Below are 16,419 nucleotides of genomic sequence, written 5' to 3' on the forward strand. Positions count from 1 at the left end.
TCCCGCCGCGCCCTCCCCTTCGGGCGTTTCCGTGAGGGGCGGCTCGGCTCTTTCCGTGCGCCTGAGAGCGGGAGGGGGAGAGCGGGGGGAGACGGAGCGAGGAGAGCCGAGGCAGGTTCGGCGGCGGCGGCGGCGCTTGCTCTGTCTCTCTCTCTCTCTCTCTCTGAGAGTTTCCCCCTCCCTCTCTCTCTCTCTCCCTCCCTCCCTCCCTCCCTCTCCCTCAGTCGGCCGCTGCCCGCCCGCCCGCCCGCCTGTCGCCGGGGCTGGGAGAGAGAGAGAGCGCGCGCGTGTGTGTGTGTGTGTTATGTGAGTGACGCGGCGGAGGTGTAGTTTGACGCGGTGTGTTACGTGGGGGAGAGAATAAAACTGCGGCGAGAGCCTAGGCGCGAACGAAAGCAGTGACGGAGCAGCCTGCAGCCGGTAAGAGGAGAAAAGCAAAGGAAAGCCAGGAAGGGAAGAGAGAGGAGAAAAAAAAAAAAAGAGAGAGAGAGAGAGAGAGCAGGAGAGGAAAGAACCAAGAGGAGGAGGAGGAGGAAAAAAAACACCACAACCAACCCCCCCGCGCACACACACACAGGGAGGGGTGTCGGCCGAGGGGCAGCAGTGGCCGGGGCTGAGGCGGGCGGGGGTCGGTGGGACGGAGGGGAGCCCTCGGGCGGGAGAGAGAGAGAGAGAGAAGCGAGGCCTGGTCTCGCTCCGCGGGAGGGGCGCCCGCTTCTTCTTCTTTCTTTTTTTCGTTTTGTTTCTCTCTTTCTCTCCCCCCCCCTCCCCTCACTTCTCCGGCCCCATATAATTCGAAATGGAAGCGGGCCTTCTCTCCCCACAGATCGCCCCCCCTCCCTCACGCGACCCTGCTGTTTCCCGCCTTGCCGAACCCGGCCGCAACCGCCACGAACAAAGAATAATGGCGGATGGAGGCGGCCGGGCAAGGCTGGCGGCGGGAAAGACGGCTCCGCTGCTGCTGCTGCTGCTGCGCTTCCACCTTGTGGGGGGGGGGCGACATAAGACACCCCCTCCCCGACCTCTACTGCCGTTGGGAGACCGTGGGGGGGGGAGAAAGGGCCTCAGGAGAGCTTGCTTTCCCCCCCCCCTCCATACACTTTTCGTTTTAGTAGGTGGCCCTCCCCGTTGTTGTGGGGTTCCCCCCCCCTCCCGTGAGGTGCCTTAAGTCGTTATTTGGCAAAGGCGCGCAAAAAATTAAAACCGGATCGCCCACCTAGAACAAGCATTCATGGGGGGGCGCTTATTTAACAGCCCTACGGAAAATAGGGAAGCTCCCGCCGCCTGCTGCCTCTCTCCTTCCCCAAGCGCCGTGTTGGGGCGCTTTTGCCCCTGGGTGGGGCGGGCGAGGAAGACCCGAAGGGTGCGAAGCACACACACACACACACACGTGTTTGATTTTCGATCTGTACCCAGCCTCCCTTTGTGGAGAGCAGACGGTGGTCGCGATGCCTCCCTCTTCCCTGGTTACTACTCTCCTCTCTCAGCCTCCAGCTAAATATCTCCTGGGTCCCGCAACAGACACATTTTGCTTTCCCGCCCCTCCCTCCGTGGGCAAGGCACTTCCAGATGTTTGAACCCGCAGCCCTTGGGGTCCAACCCGGGTTGCTCTCCACAGCTAGATAGCTGATTTGGCAGGACCGCCCTTTGAAAAAGGGAAAAGAACGTTGTTGTTCTATTACGGAAAGCACAGCTTTAAAAGTTGTGCTCATTGAGCAGTGCTCTTGAGGTTGCAAGGCCTTCCGAGTTCCTTTTTAATAAAAGTATTTTGGATCAAAACTGTATTCCTGAACACTTTGTTTTCCTCTCAGCTCTGTGCCTAGAATGATACAATGAAAGCCTGGGCCCACTGAAAACAAAGTTCCTATCGGCTTCAGGGACACCGGGTTTAATCCTGGCGCCCCAATTCCACTGTTTTGCAGTTCATTTGCTCAGTACTGTAATGCATGGTGACTGCTTATGAAGAGAGGTGTATAAATAAAGCTATTCTGGCATTAATAACTATAAGTAGAGTAATGCATACATTTTATTACAGCATCTGGTTGCAGGGCACTTGGCAAACTGATGAAGACCAAGGGGTTGGTCATTTAAAATGTGGATTTTGAGCTGGGGTTTGAAGTTTTGAGACATTTGGGTGATACTAGTATATGATGCATGACAGAGTAGGCCCAATTGGAATGTCTAAATTTTGCAGCAGTAATCTCCATCCTTACTGGTTTTCAGGGAAATGGACTCGATACTGAAAATACCTTAAATGAGGCTGATATAACTTCATGAAAATGTAGGGAGGCTTGCATCACACTTATATACAGTTGTATATAACATTCTTTCTCATACTGAAAAGTGAATTTCATCACAGGTGTTGAGTAGCAGGTCTTAATCTAGGTCTCACTGTGATGTTTGCAAGCATTGTCCCCGTTTGCACTCCCTAACATACTTCATACCCAGGCAACCGTATTTCAGTGACCACCTCATGAATGGTTTTGTTTATTCTATTTCTTCCTTTTTTAAGTATAGAAATTCTCAATTTTCTTGCATGTACTTATTTGGGTTCTTTAGTTTGTATCCAAATGCAACTATTTTGTATCTTGCGGGGGGGGGGGGATAATAATAACTTGCGTAATCAACAATAAGATCATTATTATTTTTTTAAATACAACCTAGAGTCTTTGTGGTTCTAAAAAACCTAATAGTTATTACAACATACTATTTTTGGGCTAGAACCTACTTACATTATAGATGCCATGGACTGTTGCCAGTGATGGAGTGAAAAGTTCATGCAAGTCAGGGCACATGATTTTCAATGAGCCCAGGTAGTTTGGGTCCCTCTGGAACAGAAAAGGATATGATACAGTAGTATAGGAAGCTGCCTTATACAGAGTTAAACCACTGGTGTATCTAGCTCTGTTCTGTCCATGCTTCCTTACAGTTGCTATCAAAGGTTTCAGATGGGAGTTTCCCAATAATTTCAGGGGATTGCAGCTGGGATCTTCTGCATAGAAGGTAGATCCTGTACAACTGAGCTACAGCTACAGCTCAGTGGGAGGACGAAGAGAAAACCAAGTGTCCCAGTTTGTGTGCAGAAGCATTTCCACCACTGGATGCAACTCATGAAGTGTTACCCTCAATTGACAACTGGATACATACGGGGGAGGGGGGGGACACCATATATAAACAGCCATGAAATGAAAGAGGTACAGTCACTGACTCTCTTAAGAAAAACAAACCTTATTTTCTCCTTTCCCTCCACAGTTTATGCCAGTCCCTTAGCGCTAAGGTAGAAATTTGTCAGGAAAATGCTGTGCCAGGTTTTTTGTGTTTTTTTTTAAGAAATTAGGCACACAGTGTAACAGTAGGAAGAAACTACTTGTCTGTGTGGCTGTGGATCCATACATAATACATTTAAAGCAAAGAATCTTGAGAAGTGCAGTTTACCAGAGCTACACTTTCCAGGATTTTTTTGGGGGGGTGCTTTAGCTGTATGGTGTGTACACAGCCTTAGTTTGTCTTAGCTTTAGACCATGTGGTTCTTCTCTAAAGTAGATCTGTAAAGTATGCATGTATTGGGGATTATCTTGCATCATTTATATCTAACCTGGCTTGCTTTGGTTCCGTTTGTAGGGATGGCTCATATACTAAGCACCATATACCCAGGATGCATTTAGTAACAGTATTCTTCACAATGCAAACCAATTCGTTTGTTTTACATTCTTCCCTGATGAGATCCATGGATCCTATGTGCTATGTCTAACAAGTATTTGACCCCCTAAACATGCATCTTAAAACAATTTTGTTTGCCAGTATGGTAGTGATGTGAAGTCCTTCATATCACCTAGTTCTATACGTATCTCATCACAGAATGACCATTTCTTTGTGCAGTTGCTCATAGTGCTAGTTTTTCATTGGATTTCCCCTTTTGCAAGCCATGAGTTGTCTTAAGCTTATTTTTACTGTAGGAAAACTAGCACTGAAAAGCCTTGGAAGGATAAGGTGGGTGGGGAATTATATTCTGGGATATGAGGAATTACTGCAGAAAATGTGAACCGGTGTTATATTGCATCATTTCCCCTAGTGTTGCAGCAGGACTGTAATGGACCACTGGGTTTTCACATCTTACAAATGAATGGAGCTCTTTTCACATCTCACGTTTATTTTGTCACGTATTATGTTGCTGGTTAACACTTTTGCTTTCTGTGCAATATCAAGGTGAAGTAATTATTAAATGTAGCACTTTAGTCATGCACAGCAATAGTTGTTCAACCTCTTGCTGGAAAACCTGATTTACGCACCCTTTGACTGCCTTATCTCCTAGTCTGGATTTCCAAGGTGTCTTAAAGGACTTCAGGGATCCCTTCTTTTGACTCATGCCACTTCCTACAAATCCCACTTCATGTCTGAGAAATCCAGAATCCTTCCAAGGCACCCTTTTCAGTTTGAAATCAATCCATATTTGATGCACAATCCTAGTATAGTTCCATCTTTCTCCTCTTAACCTAAGGTGAACAAAAAGGGGGTATTGCGCTACTGGTGTGATCCCCTTGTGGGTTGATGAAGAGAACTGCTATAGTTCAGTGGTTTTCTGCCTTCCAGAAAAAGTTTCTGTATTGATCTGTCTGTTGCCTTACAGAAGATTCTGGGACATGGGAGGGTGTATTGTCTGTTCCTGTGAGAATCCAAACATACCTGTTAAGCTTCATGGTTGCCCTGCATAAATGGAATGCACCCTAGATTTCGTGTTTTTCTCAAGCTCCCCCCCCCCCGCATTTTTGCCTGTAAGACCACCCCTCCTTCTGTTCCACAGCTTGTCATGCAGATAATCTTGTTTATACAATAATGTATATGCAGCCTGCCGCTGTGAGCAAAAATCTGGATGGGAGCCTTTATCCAGCACTGAATTCTGATCTACATAACAGGACAATGCAGTAGCTTTTTCAGACCAGGTTGGAATGATGAAGGAAGTGAGGGAGCAGAGACCCAACCCACAAATCAGGGCTATTCAGCTCACCTTTATCTTGGATGGTGGTGGAAAGGAGGTTTCACATGCCTCAGGATCTTGCTAGTTCCTGAAAATGTGAATATTCCTTCCAACTGTCCCATAATTTGAGCACTGCTCTGTTGCAGTATAACACAAAAGGAAGATTAGAAATGCAGATTAAGATATATTTCAAGAAATATGCTTTGCTGAACTTGTTGAGAAATGCTTCGGGATTTCAAGAATTCTTTGGGTTCCCTGAAACATCAGTCAAAATCACTGCTCTTGTCAGTTCTTTTTAGTAAGGCTTATAGTTCTCCATACTGTAACCATGCTTCTCTAATTGCATGTCTAAGCCTGTAATCTTAGGATCACTTGGAAGTAAGCCTTATTAGATTCAGACTTGTTTCTCTGTAAAACGTACCTAGGACCATACATGTCAGAGTGAAAGTAGTCACACTCGTTTCCAAATAACTTAAGTTAGACTTACCTTCATTCGGGAGAAAAGGAAGAGCCATTATGTATTGCTGTTTATTCATCAATGGCCTTCTGGCATTCACTATATATTTTGAAGTATCTACAGATGAATTATTCCTTCAACCTTAAAATTACAGTGAATGTGAGCATCTTAATTTGTACAGTATATTTTGTGCCCTGGTTTTCAAGTTCCTGTAGACAACTGAGCTGGCATACTACAATAAAATGAATGCTGGGATTCTGAATGAATTAGCTTTCTGCATACCTGAAAAACAGCACATATTTTCCACTTAGCTTGCAGTTTCAGTATCCATAGGTTTTCATATGTGATGTCAAAGAAAGAAAGATACTTGCCCCATGACAAACTTTCTTTTTATGACTTCCCCACTATACCTGCATATTCATCTTCATGTTGTTTTCTCAGCCTATTTTCTTTTAGTGAAGAACTGAGTTTTAAGTTGCTCATGTTTTTATTGGCTATATTATATTCTATAGTGATCACTATAAAAGCAAGCCAGAAACAAATGGTTTAGCAACTTGTGCAACATCATTTTGCTTCATCTGCATAATCTCATGTTCTTGTACACACAAATGCAACATTGAGTGAGCTGCACGTTCGTGATAGTTGCTCCACAGCAAATACCATGATTCTGGGGGCGTTTCTTCATCCTCCTAAGAACAGTGTTGAGGAACTTTTCTCATCCCAAGTGCCACATGCCCTCATGGACTGCCTTCCATGGGCAAAACTCAAAAGAGGATTCCACACAAACACCACCACCCATGTTTTCACAGTTAATGGCACCTTCCAGCCAGGCAAAAGTACCGAAGGAGGGCTAGACTGAGCTGGTGACAGGTATGGCCTGGAGAGAATCTTGAGGGTATTCTAGAGAGGCCTGCATCTGCCCCCTTGGCCTAAAATTCTGCATCCCTGCTTTAAGAGCATGAAAATTGCTTCTTTCCCATGACTGGGATTGCCCAGGTCCCACATTTGGGTATATGAGCACGTTTGCAGGAATGCCAACAAAATCTTGGAAGAAGCATAGTTCCTGTTCCAAGTCGTAGCCTATATCTGAGAATGCATGCTTCTTCAGAACCAACGGTTGTATTGCAAACATGAAATAAATTTGATGACGTTGCTATTTTGCATGTTTTAATAATGTACAGTATTTATGTTTAGGGGAGTATCACTTAGATGGGTGTAGATGCCAGGCTACAGCTAGTAGGTGTTTAACCCTGCAATAATTCTACTGCTCTTGTTTATTCCAAGAGGAATACATCTGTTTCATAATGAAAATACTTTCCCTCAGAAATAGTGGAAACAGTTTTACCTGGTTTCTAATACTTACGGTATGTAGGATACATTAAATTCATATTTTCACCACCTTTAGAGCTGCAAACTTTAAATAACATGAAAGCTCGAGTACTAATTGTCCCAACAGCCCTGAAATGCTATCAGGCACTGAATTTGGCTGGCGAAACATTTGATGCTCATCCAGGCCTGGTGTCTGAGGTCCTCTAAGGGTAGCCAATAGCAGATCCTTAGCTAAGTTGGAAGGACTCTTTAAGGAGTAGGCTCATGTGTTTTACTGAAAGGCAGAAGGCTTACACTTTCCTTGCTTCTAATCTGATGTACAGGGAGGCAGCTACCAAGTTTATTCCTAAGTAACTGAAAGCCTCCTAAGCAGTGGCTAGAATTGAATAACCTCCCTCCAGTAAAACTTAGGGGAGCTAGAAATTAGCATTGAGCAAATGCCAAAAAGTATCATTTGTGTGCACAGTTAATCCTCTCTTTAGCATACATAAGGATAGTTTTGTCCTTTGGGTTTCCTTGAACAGTTGGATATTAAATATGCTATAGAGGGGGGAAACCTCCCCTGACAAAGTAAGTGTTTTGCACCCAACCTAATTTTGTTGTTGACAGCAGCAGCATCCTGTCTTGCAAATATTAGGTTGCAGAGGAGCACCAAACCTGTATTAATACCAATCATACCATTACAATTCTTTAAGAACTGATTAAATGGATTTTCATAGTCTTTGAAATTATTAGTATGTCTAAGTCTTGCTTGAATGTAGAACAAATAAAATGTAGAGGCAGCATTCAAACAGTTTTTAAGTATGCATGTGCTTTGTTGCTGAATATTTCAGTTTTCTGGGATTTTCCTACTTCTGTCCCATCCCAGTCCTACTAATTAGGCTTTCAGTTCCTTTTTTCATTTGACCCCTTTAAGTCAGGCTAAGCATTTTACCCATGTCTGGGGCTCAAAGTTGCTTTGCCAGTCTTTTCCTAGTATCCCAAGTCCTGTTCAAACAATCCTTAACTCTCCTTCGGTGCATCGCAGGCACAGGTATCTACACACCTCTTTATTACAGATTCACACAAATTTACATTTATTAATGGAACCATAAAACTTGTAGCAAATAATACAGCCAGGTGTAAATCACTTTAAAATTCTTTTGATTTAAATTTGAGAGTTAAGCACATGGTGACAAATAATTGCATCTCTGAAGCATACCTTTTAATTACACCACACCCTGCATTGGCAATAGGAAGATAGTTGCATACACAGCAGATTTTTTTAGTAACAACAAAGTCACTCCACTGTGATGCTGAAGATTGTTAAGAGCATGCATGCAAGCTACTGATTTGATTTCTCCAGTGTGTACCACTTTGCTAACTGACCAGTTTGAAAAAGGGTGTGTGTGGTTTTTCAGTCATGTTCAAGGAATGCTTATCTCATTGGCCTTGCACATGGACCATGTTAACTACTCTTGTTAAATTTGGAAATTTGATACAGCAAAGAGCACACAGTTACATTTGTCAATGAATTTCACTTAGATAACTGCCAGTATTATGTAGGGTTGTCATATTTCAAAAGGACACCCGTAAGTTGTTGAGTTTTTTTAAAAGGAAATTAAGATGCAGCACAAAGTGCCGCCTTTCAGAAATTCCACGTATGGCACGCCTAGAATTACGGAACAGCTACCAACTATTAGGCAAGATTGGCAGTTTCAAAGTTTTTAGCTTTGTTAACTAAATGCAAGTAAAGCAAATTATATTAAATCGCTGTCTGGGGTGATCTTAGGTGCAGTACTGTATCCAGAGCTCAGAAACTGCTCACACTAATTAAATTCCCTGTTGCAAAATGCACCTAGAACAATGGGAGTTTCAAATACTGCCGTGATGCTTGGACAGACATCAGAGGAAGTGTCACAATGAACTGCTGCATTCAAATCCCTTTTCACAATAAACTGCTGCATTCAAATCCCAAAGCGGAGGAATATTAATCAGTGACTCCACCCAAGATTGGGTGCAAAGTTGTCCTACGTGGCTTATGGAATAATGCTGCAAGTTTTTATTAAGGAACACTGCAAAGGTTTTTCCTGTTCTCCATGGTTTTTCCCGTTGCTTTAATTAGAAGTGTATTCTTCATAGAAGGGGCTACTGACAAAAGTACATTTCCCTCATGTCCTGAAGTCAGGTACGAATAAAGGGTGCACTACTGGACATTTGTGGATTTGAATTGCAGTAGTGAAATTATTGACAGAATGACTTTATGCTACCGTGGGTGACCTTGATAAAAACAGGAGAAAAGCATGTTTCACAAAGAGGGATTGCAGTCTTATCACTAATAATGTCTGCAAGCAAAACAGGAATAGATCACACACTGTTAAGAGCTTTGATATCTAGATAGCAGCTTCCCCTTGGCTGGCTTCCAGAGCAATCCTATGCTTGCTTACTTAGGAATAAGTCCCATTGAGTTCATAGGGTCTTAGGTCCAAACAAGTGTGCTTGGGTTACATCCTCAGTTGTGTTCGATTTAAACAGGACATGGTTCATAAGAGAAGAGAGGCACACAAGTGAGCAACTTCAGCATCACAATCATACTGTGGATATTGTGGTCAGTATTCAGAATCTCCCAAGTGTGGATATTACTGGTCACAGCACAGTATTTGAGTAACAATGAAAGCAAATTCACAGTAAACTGAAATCTGGGATGAATGTAATTAGAACCCAAACCTGTTCCTAACTGGCTAATTCCCTCTCTCATTTCCTGTCAACTGACCAAAGTTCCCATTGCCACCCAATTATCATCTTATGCCCTTTCAGCCTCCCCCTCCCCTTCTAACATTCTGTACTCCCAATGGATTTCCTTCCCCTACCCTCAAAGCTTAAACCCAAAATATGGTTCATTACTCCAGTTTTGGACTATGCTGCCCTTGCTGGTCCCTGGCCTGCCTCCTGGACTGGCAGTGATCAGCACAGAAACTGATGCTGCCTGTGTGTGATTTATGGGTCATTCAGAGAAATCTCTGCCTGGAAACAAGATTAAACAGCATGTCAGAAGAGGAGTAATGTGATGAACACTCCTTTAGCTTGTAGTGTATCACTGAAGGAGGATGTGAATGTTTCCGCCTGTACTTTGAACCTTAGAGGTGGGGAAGTTTAAAGAGAAATTATTTATGTTTATTACTTTCCAATTCGTCCATTAACCAGAATGGCTAACTTCTCATCAGGCTTGTAATCCAGTCATCTCATGTGCTCTTGGCCGGATTGAGACAGCAATTCTAGGTTTTCATTTTGCTTTTAATAATCAACAGTATAAACTAGGACCATGGTGTACCATCAAGTACCTATCAAAATGATGGCAGTGTGCTGCTAATGAGTAACCACGCTAGGATTATAAAACTGATTTATGAAAGTCGGTTCCCAACATTCTGTTCCACTTAAGTGTCACCAAGGGATGAATCCAGGTTCAAGGTGTGCAGATAGGAACAAGCTTTAATAATAGTTGGGGATACCAGCCCCCTATCCTAATGTTCTTGAATGTACCCTGACCATCTTCCACATAATAGCTATTGTTCATTCTACAGGGACAGGTAAAATTCTGCCATTGACATCCTGTAGCACTGCTGATTGCCCCTGATATTGGCTACAGCCAAGAAGATGAGGGGGAGCAATGTTTCTCCTGAGGTTCTGAGGCTAGGATGGCTTTTCCAGTGCCTTCCCTCACAGGAGACAAGTGGGAGTGCGGGTGAAGCAAAGCTGAACATTGTTTCTTTCCCCACCCAAATCCAGAACACAACTCCTGGTTGGAGATGGGGTACTTTTTCCTCTTTGCTTTGATTGGTTAGTTTTCGTTTGGGGGAACGGCCAGGTTGGGAAAAGATGTGTCTAGGGCAGTTACCTCGGTGATGAATGGGAGAAGAAGATGGGCTGGAATTATTTATCCTTCCCTGATCCTCTTCCACTGGGTAGTCAAAGAGGAAAGTGGTGACTCTGTCATACTTTAGCACAGGAATGGGGAACCTGTGCCCCCCCCCCAGTTTCCAACTCTTATCTTTATGTGCCCCCTTGCCCAGATTGTCCGGAGTTTGGGCTGGGTTGTCATCAATATGCTGATGACACTCAGCTTTATCTGTTGATGGGCGGCCGCCATGACCTGGCCCCGGACACACTGACCAGATGCTTGGAAGCTGTGGCTGGATGGCTGCGTGGGAGCCGGTTGAAGTTAAATCCTTCGAAGACAGAGGTCCCCTGGCTGGGTTGGGGCGACATAGGGTTGGGGGGCCAACTCCCATCTCTTGCAGGGCTCAATTAGTGCCAGCGCCTTCTGTCAAGAGGTTGGGTGTAACCTTCGACGCCTCCCTTTCCATAAAGGCGCAGGTTGCAGCCACAGCAAAGGTGGCATTTTTCCATCTCCGCCATATCAAGCAGTTGGTCCCTTACCTTTCTCGCCCTGATCTGGCCACATTGATCAATGTGACGGTCACCTCCAGGTTTGATTATTGTAACTCACTCTATACAGGGTTGCCCTTGAAGCTGACCCAGAAACTCCAGTGGGTGCAGAATGCTGCGGCGAGGCTCTTTACAGGGTCCTTGCCACAGGATCACATTCATCCAATGCTTTACCAGCTGCATTGGCTCCTGGTGGAGTACAGGGTCAGGTTTAAGGTGCTGGTTTTGACCTTTAAAGCCTTATGCGGCCTAGGACCCTTGTACCTACGGGACCGCCTCTCCTGGTATGCCCCACGAAGGACCTTAAGGGTCCACAAATAACAACACTTTGGAGGTCCCGAGCCGCAAGGTGGTTAGATTGTACTGGCCCCGACTTGATGGAACGCTCTGTCACAAGAGACCAGGGCCTTGCGGGATTTGACATCTTTCTGCAGGGCCTGCAAGACGGAGCTGTTTCGACTGGCCTTTGGTTTGGACTCAGTCTGACCCTTATGTTTCCCTCCCCTTCTGCTTTTGATTTATGGGCTACTACTAAAATGAGGCTGCATTTTAAATTTTATTTTAACCCGTATTTTAATTAACTGTTTTTTTCTTTTTCTTTTACGTTTTATTGTAATTTTATTGGTGTTAGCTGCCCTGAGGCCGGTTCTGGCCAGGGAGGGCGGGGTATAAATAAAATATTATTATTATTATTATTATTATTATTATTATTATTATTATTATTATTAAACCAAGCCAGCATGACCAATTGTAGGGGTTATGGGAGGAATAGTCCGGCAATAACTGGAAAGCCACATTTTTTTAAAAAAAAACCCCTTTATTTTAATTTGATAATGCATATATTACATACATACAAATTACCAGACACATTGGGTTTTAATTTCTTACCAGACTTTTAATAGTTTGTGCATAGACGTTATTTTTCCAAAATGTTTGCCACATCAGTTCTAAGATGGCCACCTACATCAGATCCCTTCTTAAGTGCATAATCTCCCAGTTCTTCACTTGGCTGCTCTGTAACCAGCTCTTAATTTTGGTTTCAAATCCTAGCTAAGGAGTGAACCTTGTTTTAACCCAGATATAACACTGCGTTATATTTAAGGGCAACCTTGGAAACAACACTGAGCTTTTGAATGTCAGGAGGAAGGTTTCGTCAATGCCTTCTTACCTTTTGCATTCCCTGCAGGCCAAATCTGACAGGTGAGCAGGGCTGCTCACCTGGTAGTCACCTGACATCACAGTTGTGTCATCTAACCCATTTTTCTTTGTTGGTGAGATTTTAAATCAAACTGGGCAAGGGCTTAGCACTTTGCAAGCACCAAGGATCAGCTGATGGTTTGTGCGTGCAAAGCTGTGTATCTTTGCAAGCACTGCCATGATAGCTGTTCTTGCAGAAAGCTTTGCAGGCTCCAGCAATCAGCCTGTCATTGGCATTTGCAAAATGCTATGCACTGGGGACGCAGGTGGCGCTGTGGGTTAAAGCCTCAGCGCCTAGGGCTTGCCGATCGAAAGGTCGGCGGTTCGAATCCCTGCGGCGGGGTGTGCTCCCGCTGCTCGGTCCCAGCGCCTGCCAACCTAGCAGTTTGAAAGCACCTCCGGGTGCAAGTAGATAAATAGGGACCGCTTACCAGCGGGAAGGTAAACGGCGTTTCCGTGTGCGGCTCTGGCTCTGGCTCTGGCTCTGGCCAGAGCAGTGATGTCACGCTGGCCACGTGACCCGGAAGTGTCTCCGGACAGCGCTGGCCCTTGGCCTCTTAAGTGAGATGGGCGCACAACCCCAGAGTCTGTCAAGACTGGCCCGTACGGGCAGGGGTACCTTTACCTTTACCTTTTATGCACTTGTGAGCACCACCGATTAGGAGCAAACTCTGCTTTCAGCAGGGAGCCACATTTCTACTTGACCCATCCCTGATGTCAAATGTGGCCAGGTGGGCATGGCTTCCTGGAAACAGTCTTGTTAGTCCAATGGGGAAACCTGGCAGGTTCAATTAAGCCTTCAGGGGCCTCACACCTTGTTTAGAGACACAGAAAGATCGTATCTGCTGTGGGAAGTTGTCAACCATAGAATGGCAACCCAACTTCGTGGATTGACAATAGTTTTTCTTACTAAGAAAAAAACATAGCATGGCTTACATAGCAACCAGGAAGTAGACAAACTAAAGATCAGAGAATCGAGAGACACAGTAGCTGGAGGAAAAGGGCAGGGCAGAGCACAAGTGTAATGGAAAAAGAGATAAGGAAAGAGGGATAGGAAAGAAGAAGGGTCTGATAAAGTGAGATCTGTGGGGAAAGCTAGCATGGCCTACAGAAATGAGGATTTTATATTGTTGGCAGGAAGAGGAGAGGGGAGAGTGGTGAGCAGACAGGGAAGGTGAAGCAAGTGAGAGCTGATAGAGGTAAGATACCGGAGAAAGTAGGGGCCTAAGGAAACAGTTGGTGATAAAACGATAGTCATCAGGGTGGGCAAGTAGGAGATGCATGTGAAGCAAACAACACATAAGGCCTAGGGAATTTTTACAGCCTTTGAGGCTCCAGCACCGTTTCCCTGAAACGTGGGATGGAAAAGTATGCTTTTGCCCATCACAACAGAAAAACCACGTTGGTCTTATTCTTCTATGCAACTGTCAGAGGCACAGAGGCATTCTCAGCGCATGGATCTTAAACCCCAAAGGGGCAGCCATCCTCTGACGCAGGGGAGACCAAGTGAGTGAGCAGAATTTCACAGATGTAGCTGAACTATTTATCATTAGGAAAGAGATTCAAAAATAAAAATCTGCCCATATCCTATACAGTTCTGGTTGCCACACCTCAAAAAGTGGAGCTGGAAAAGTTGCATCACCTCAAAATTTTGGAAGGGTCAAAACCTGTGCCTCTTGTATAATGCCAACCTAGAAGTATGAAATAATCTGAAATGAAGTGATGGCAACAAACAACTTCCCGGCAATATTTTTCCCTGCATTTTTTTCCCCTCCCTCATTATCAGAGAATTGGGGAAAAATAGCAATAACATATTCCAAATAATTTCAGAAGTAAAATGTTCTACTGTTAATGCACATCATGCAGTAAAAAGTGTGTTAAACATATTTCAGGGTTTCCTTTTCTCATTAACATTTTTAGAACTTGCCTTGCCCAAGAATGTGTGGTTTCGAAATTCAGTTCTTGCGTTACAAAGGTAAGAACCATGTATTTGACTCTGGTGATCTGTCCTTAGTCTCTTGATCCAAGTGCAAATCAAAATTTATTTTAATTTAATTTATGAATTCACAGCCCACTTTTCAACCAACATTCTTAAACAAAATATAAGAATTAGAAAATTAAAAAGTTAAAAAATAAACCATTAACAAAATTACAGTTGCAATTTCCTCTTCAGCACAAATCATAGTTTGCCATGACATCTAAATTAGAAAACTATTTAAACTATGGTTTCCATTTCTGGTTTAGAGGGATTAATGAATCTACTATCATTGCATGGACTTCCTAGTTTGCATTAAAAGTGAGGCAGTATGCAGGACAGGGGAGCATGGTTTGGAGGTTTTCTGAAAAAGCCAGTGACAGCCTTTGCAAAAGATAACCAGACAAGGATTCAGAGTACATAGGCAGACTTGGTGAAAGGATACTCAGGGACTTAAATAGCTTTTTCTGTTCTAAGCACTTCATAGGGACAGAAGGTCAGGTTACACCAAGAGAAGGGTGGGCACAGGCAGGAATACATCCTTGTGGTGTTTTCATAATCCTTTGCAACCATGAGGGCTGAAAACATTTCTTATATGCTAGTTGAGTTTCTGAGATTTAAACAAGAGAATCAAATATTTCCTCAACCCAGTGGATCATGTTCCCATTCACAGCCAGGTGGACTGGAGGTGGCCATCTTTGTGAGAGCAAGTTGAAGGAGCAGACATCATTCAGGAAAGTAAATCAAATGCCTTAGTTTGTATATTAATACTTGTGTGGCAGTCATTTCACTTTTACATTTCAGGTGCAGTGCTAATACAAACACACAAAGTGAAATTCAGATTGTATAAAGAAAGCTTTACGATCTATACATTAGCCTAAGAGATAGATACATGGGGGGCATTCTCTTTTCCTTCATAAAAGTTGTTTTTATTTGAGGGACATGTGCTTCATTGTTCACATAGGTGGAGCTTACAATCAAATACTAAGGTAGTATCAAGAAACTATAACGCCGCCAGCAATATGCACTTTTTAATGTACTTTTCAACAAATTTCTTTGGTTAGCTGCTGATCACCTCAAATCTCAACATACTTTCAGCAAAAATGCTTCTTGCTAACTGGTAGAGATGTTTCTGACACTATTTCTCCCTCCCAAGTTTGGTTTCACTTTTATTTCGGGGGAAACACTCTTAACATCTGGTTACAAGACCCACTCATCTTTCCTACAATGGCTAATGTGCACAGTGAAATTCTGGTTTTTGTAGTGGACTAATGTACATTCCAGCTAGATCACAAACCTTTAGGTTTGCTAAATATTAAAAACTGTTCATCAAAACCATTTCCTATCTAATCCTGTGGTTCATAGATCATTCCATTTAATTTTGGGGTCCATCAGTTATTGCATTAAGGTGGATGCTGTGAAAGGAGGCAAGCGCTTGTTAGGGATAGCAAACCAGTCATAGAGAATCATTGTTTCAATTGTAAAGCTCAGGCATTAGCTGTAACTCAAACTTTCCAGATATATTTTTGCCATATATGCTGTAAAGTATTTTGGTACTTAACATTACTTCAATCTTTATTACAGTGGTGCCTCGCAAGACGAAATTAATCCGTTCCGTGAGTTTTTTCATCTTGCGATTTTTTCGTCTTGCGAAGCACGGACTTTGGAAAAGCTTCAAAAATCACCAAAGTCTTCAAAAACCTCAAAAAAGGCTACCACACCACGTGCTGTGAGTTGCTCCTCGAAGTGAATGCACGGTTTTAAGAAAAAGGAAAAGAACTCGCAATACAAGGGAAACAAACTTGCAAGACGTTTTCGTCTTGCGAAGCAAGCCCATAGGGAAATCCGTCTTGCGAAGCAACTCAAAAAACGAAAAACTCTTTCGTTTTGCGAGTTTTTCGTCTTACGAGGCATTCGTCTTGCCATGTACCACTGTATGACCAGCCATGTTAAGTGTTCTGCTTTTGGGGAAACAATCTTAAACACACTTACTAGGGAGTAAACGTTGCTGGGTGTATTTCTGAGTAAACGTGCAGAGTTGTGTTACAGCAGGAGCTGCCC

At 43.7% G+C, this 16,419-nt stretch overlaps 1 protein-coding gene across 5 annotated transcripts in view; it reads left to right on the forward strand.

The window, feature by feature from the left end:
• The first annotated feature begins 222 nt into the window (after positions 1-222).
• CREB1 (cAMP responsive element binding protein 1) overlaps positions 223-16,419 on the forward strand; it is a 34,680-nt gene continuing 18,483 nt past the window's right edge. Inside the window, exons 1-3 of one of the 5 annotated variants that reach the window (XM_079982343.1) lie at positions 223-420; positions 14,304-14,358; positions 15,032-15,096. The gene's annotated coding sequence lies outside the window, so the exon portion shown is untranslated. The remainder of the gene's footprint in view (positions 421-14,303; positions 14,359-15,031; positions 15,097-16,419) is intronic. The other 4 variants (XM_079982344.1, XM_079982342.1, XM_079982341.1 and 1 more) reach the window with 4 other exon arrangements.

This window comes from Podarcis cretensis (assembly GCF_951804945.1).
Source record: "Podarcis cretensis genome assembly, chromosome: 1".
NCBI lineage: Eukaryota > Metazoa > Chordata > Lepidosauria > Squamata > Lacertidae > Podarcis > Podarcis cretensis.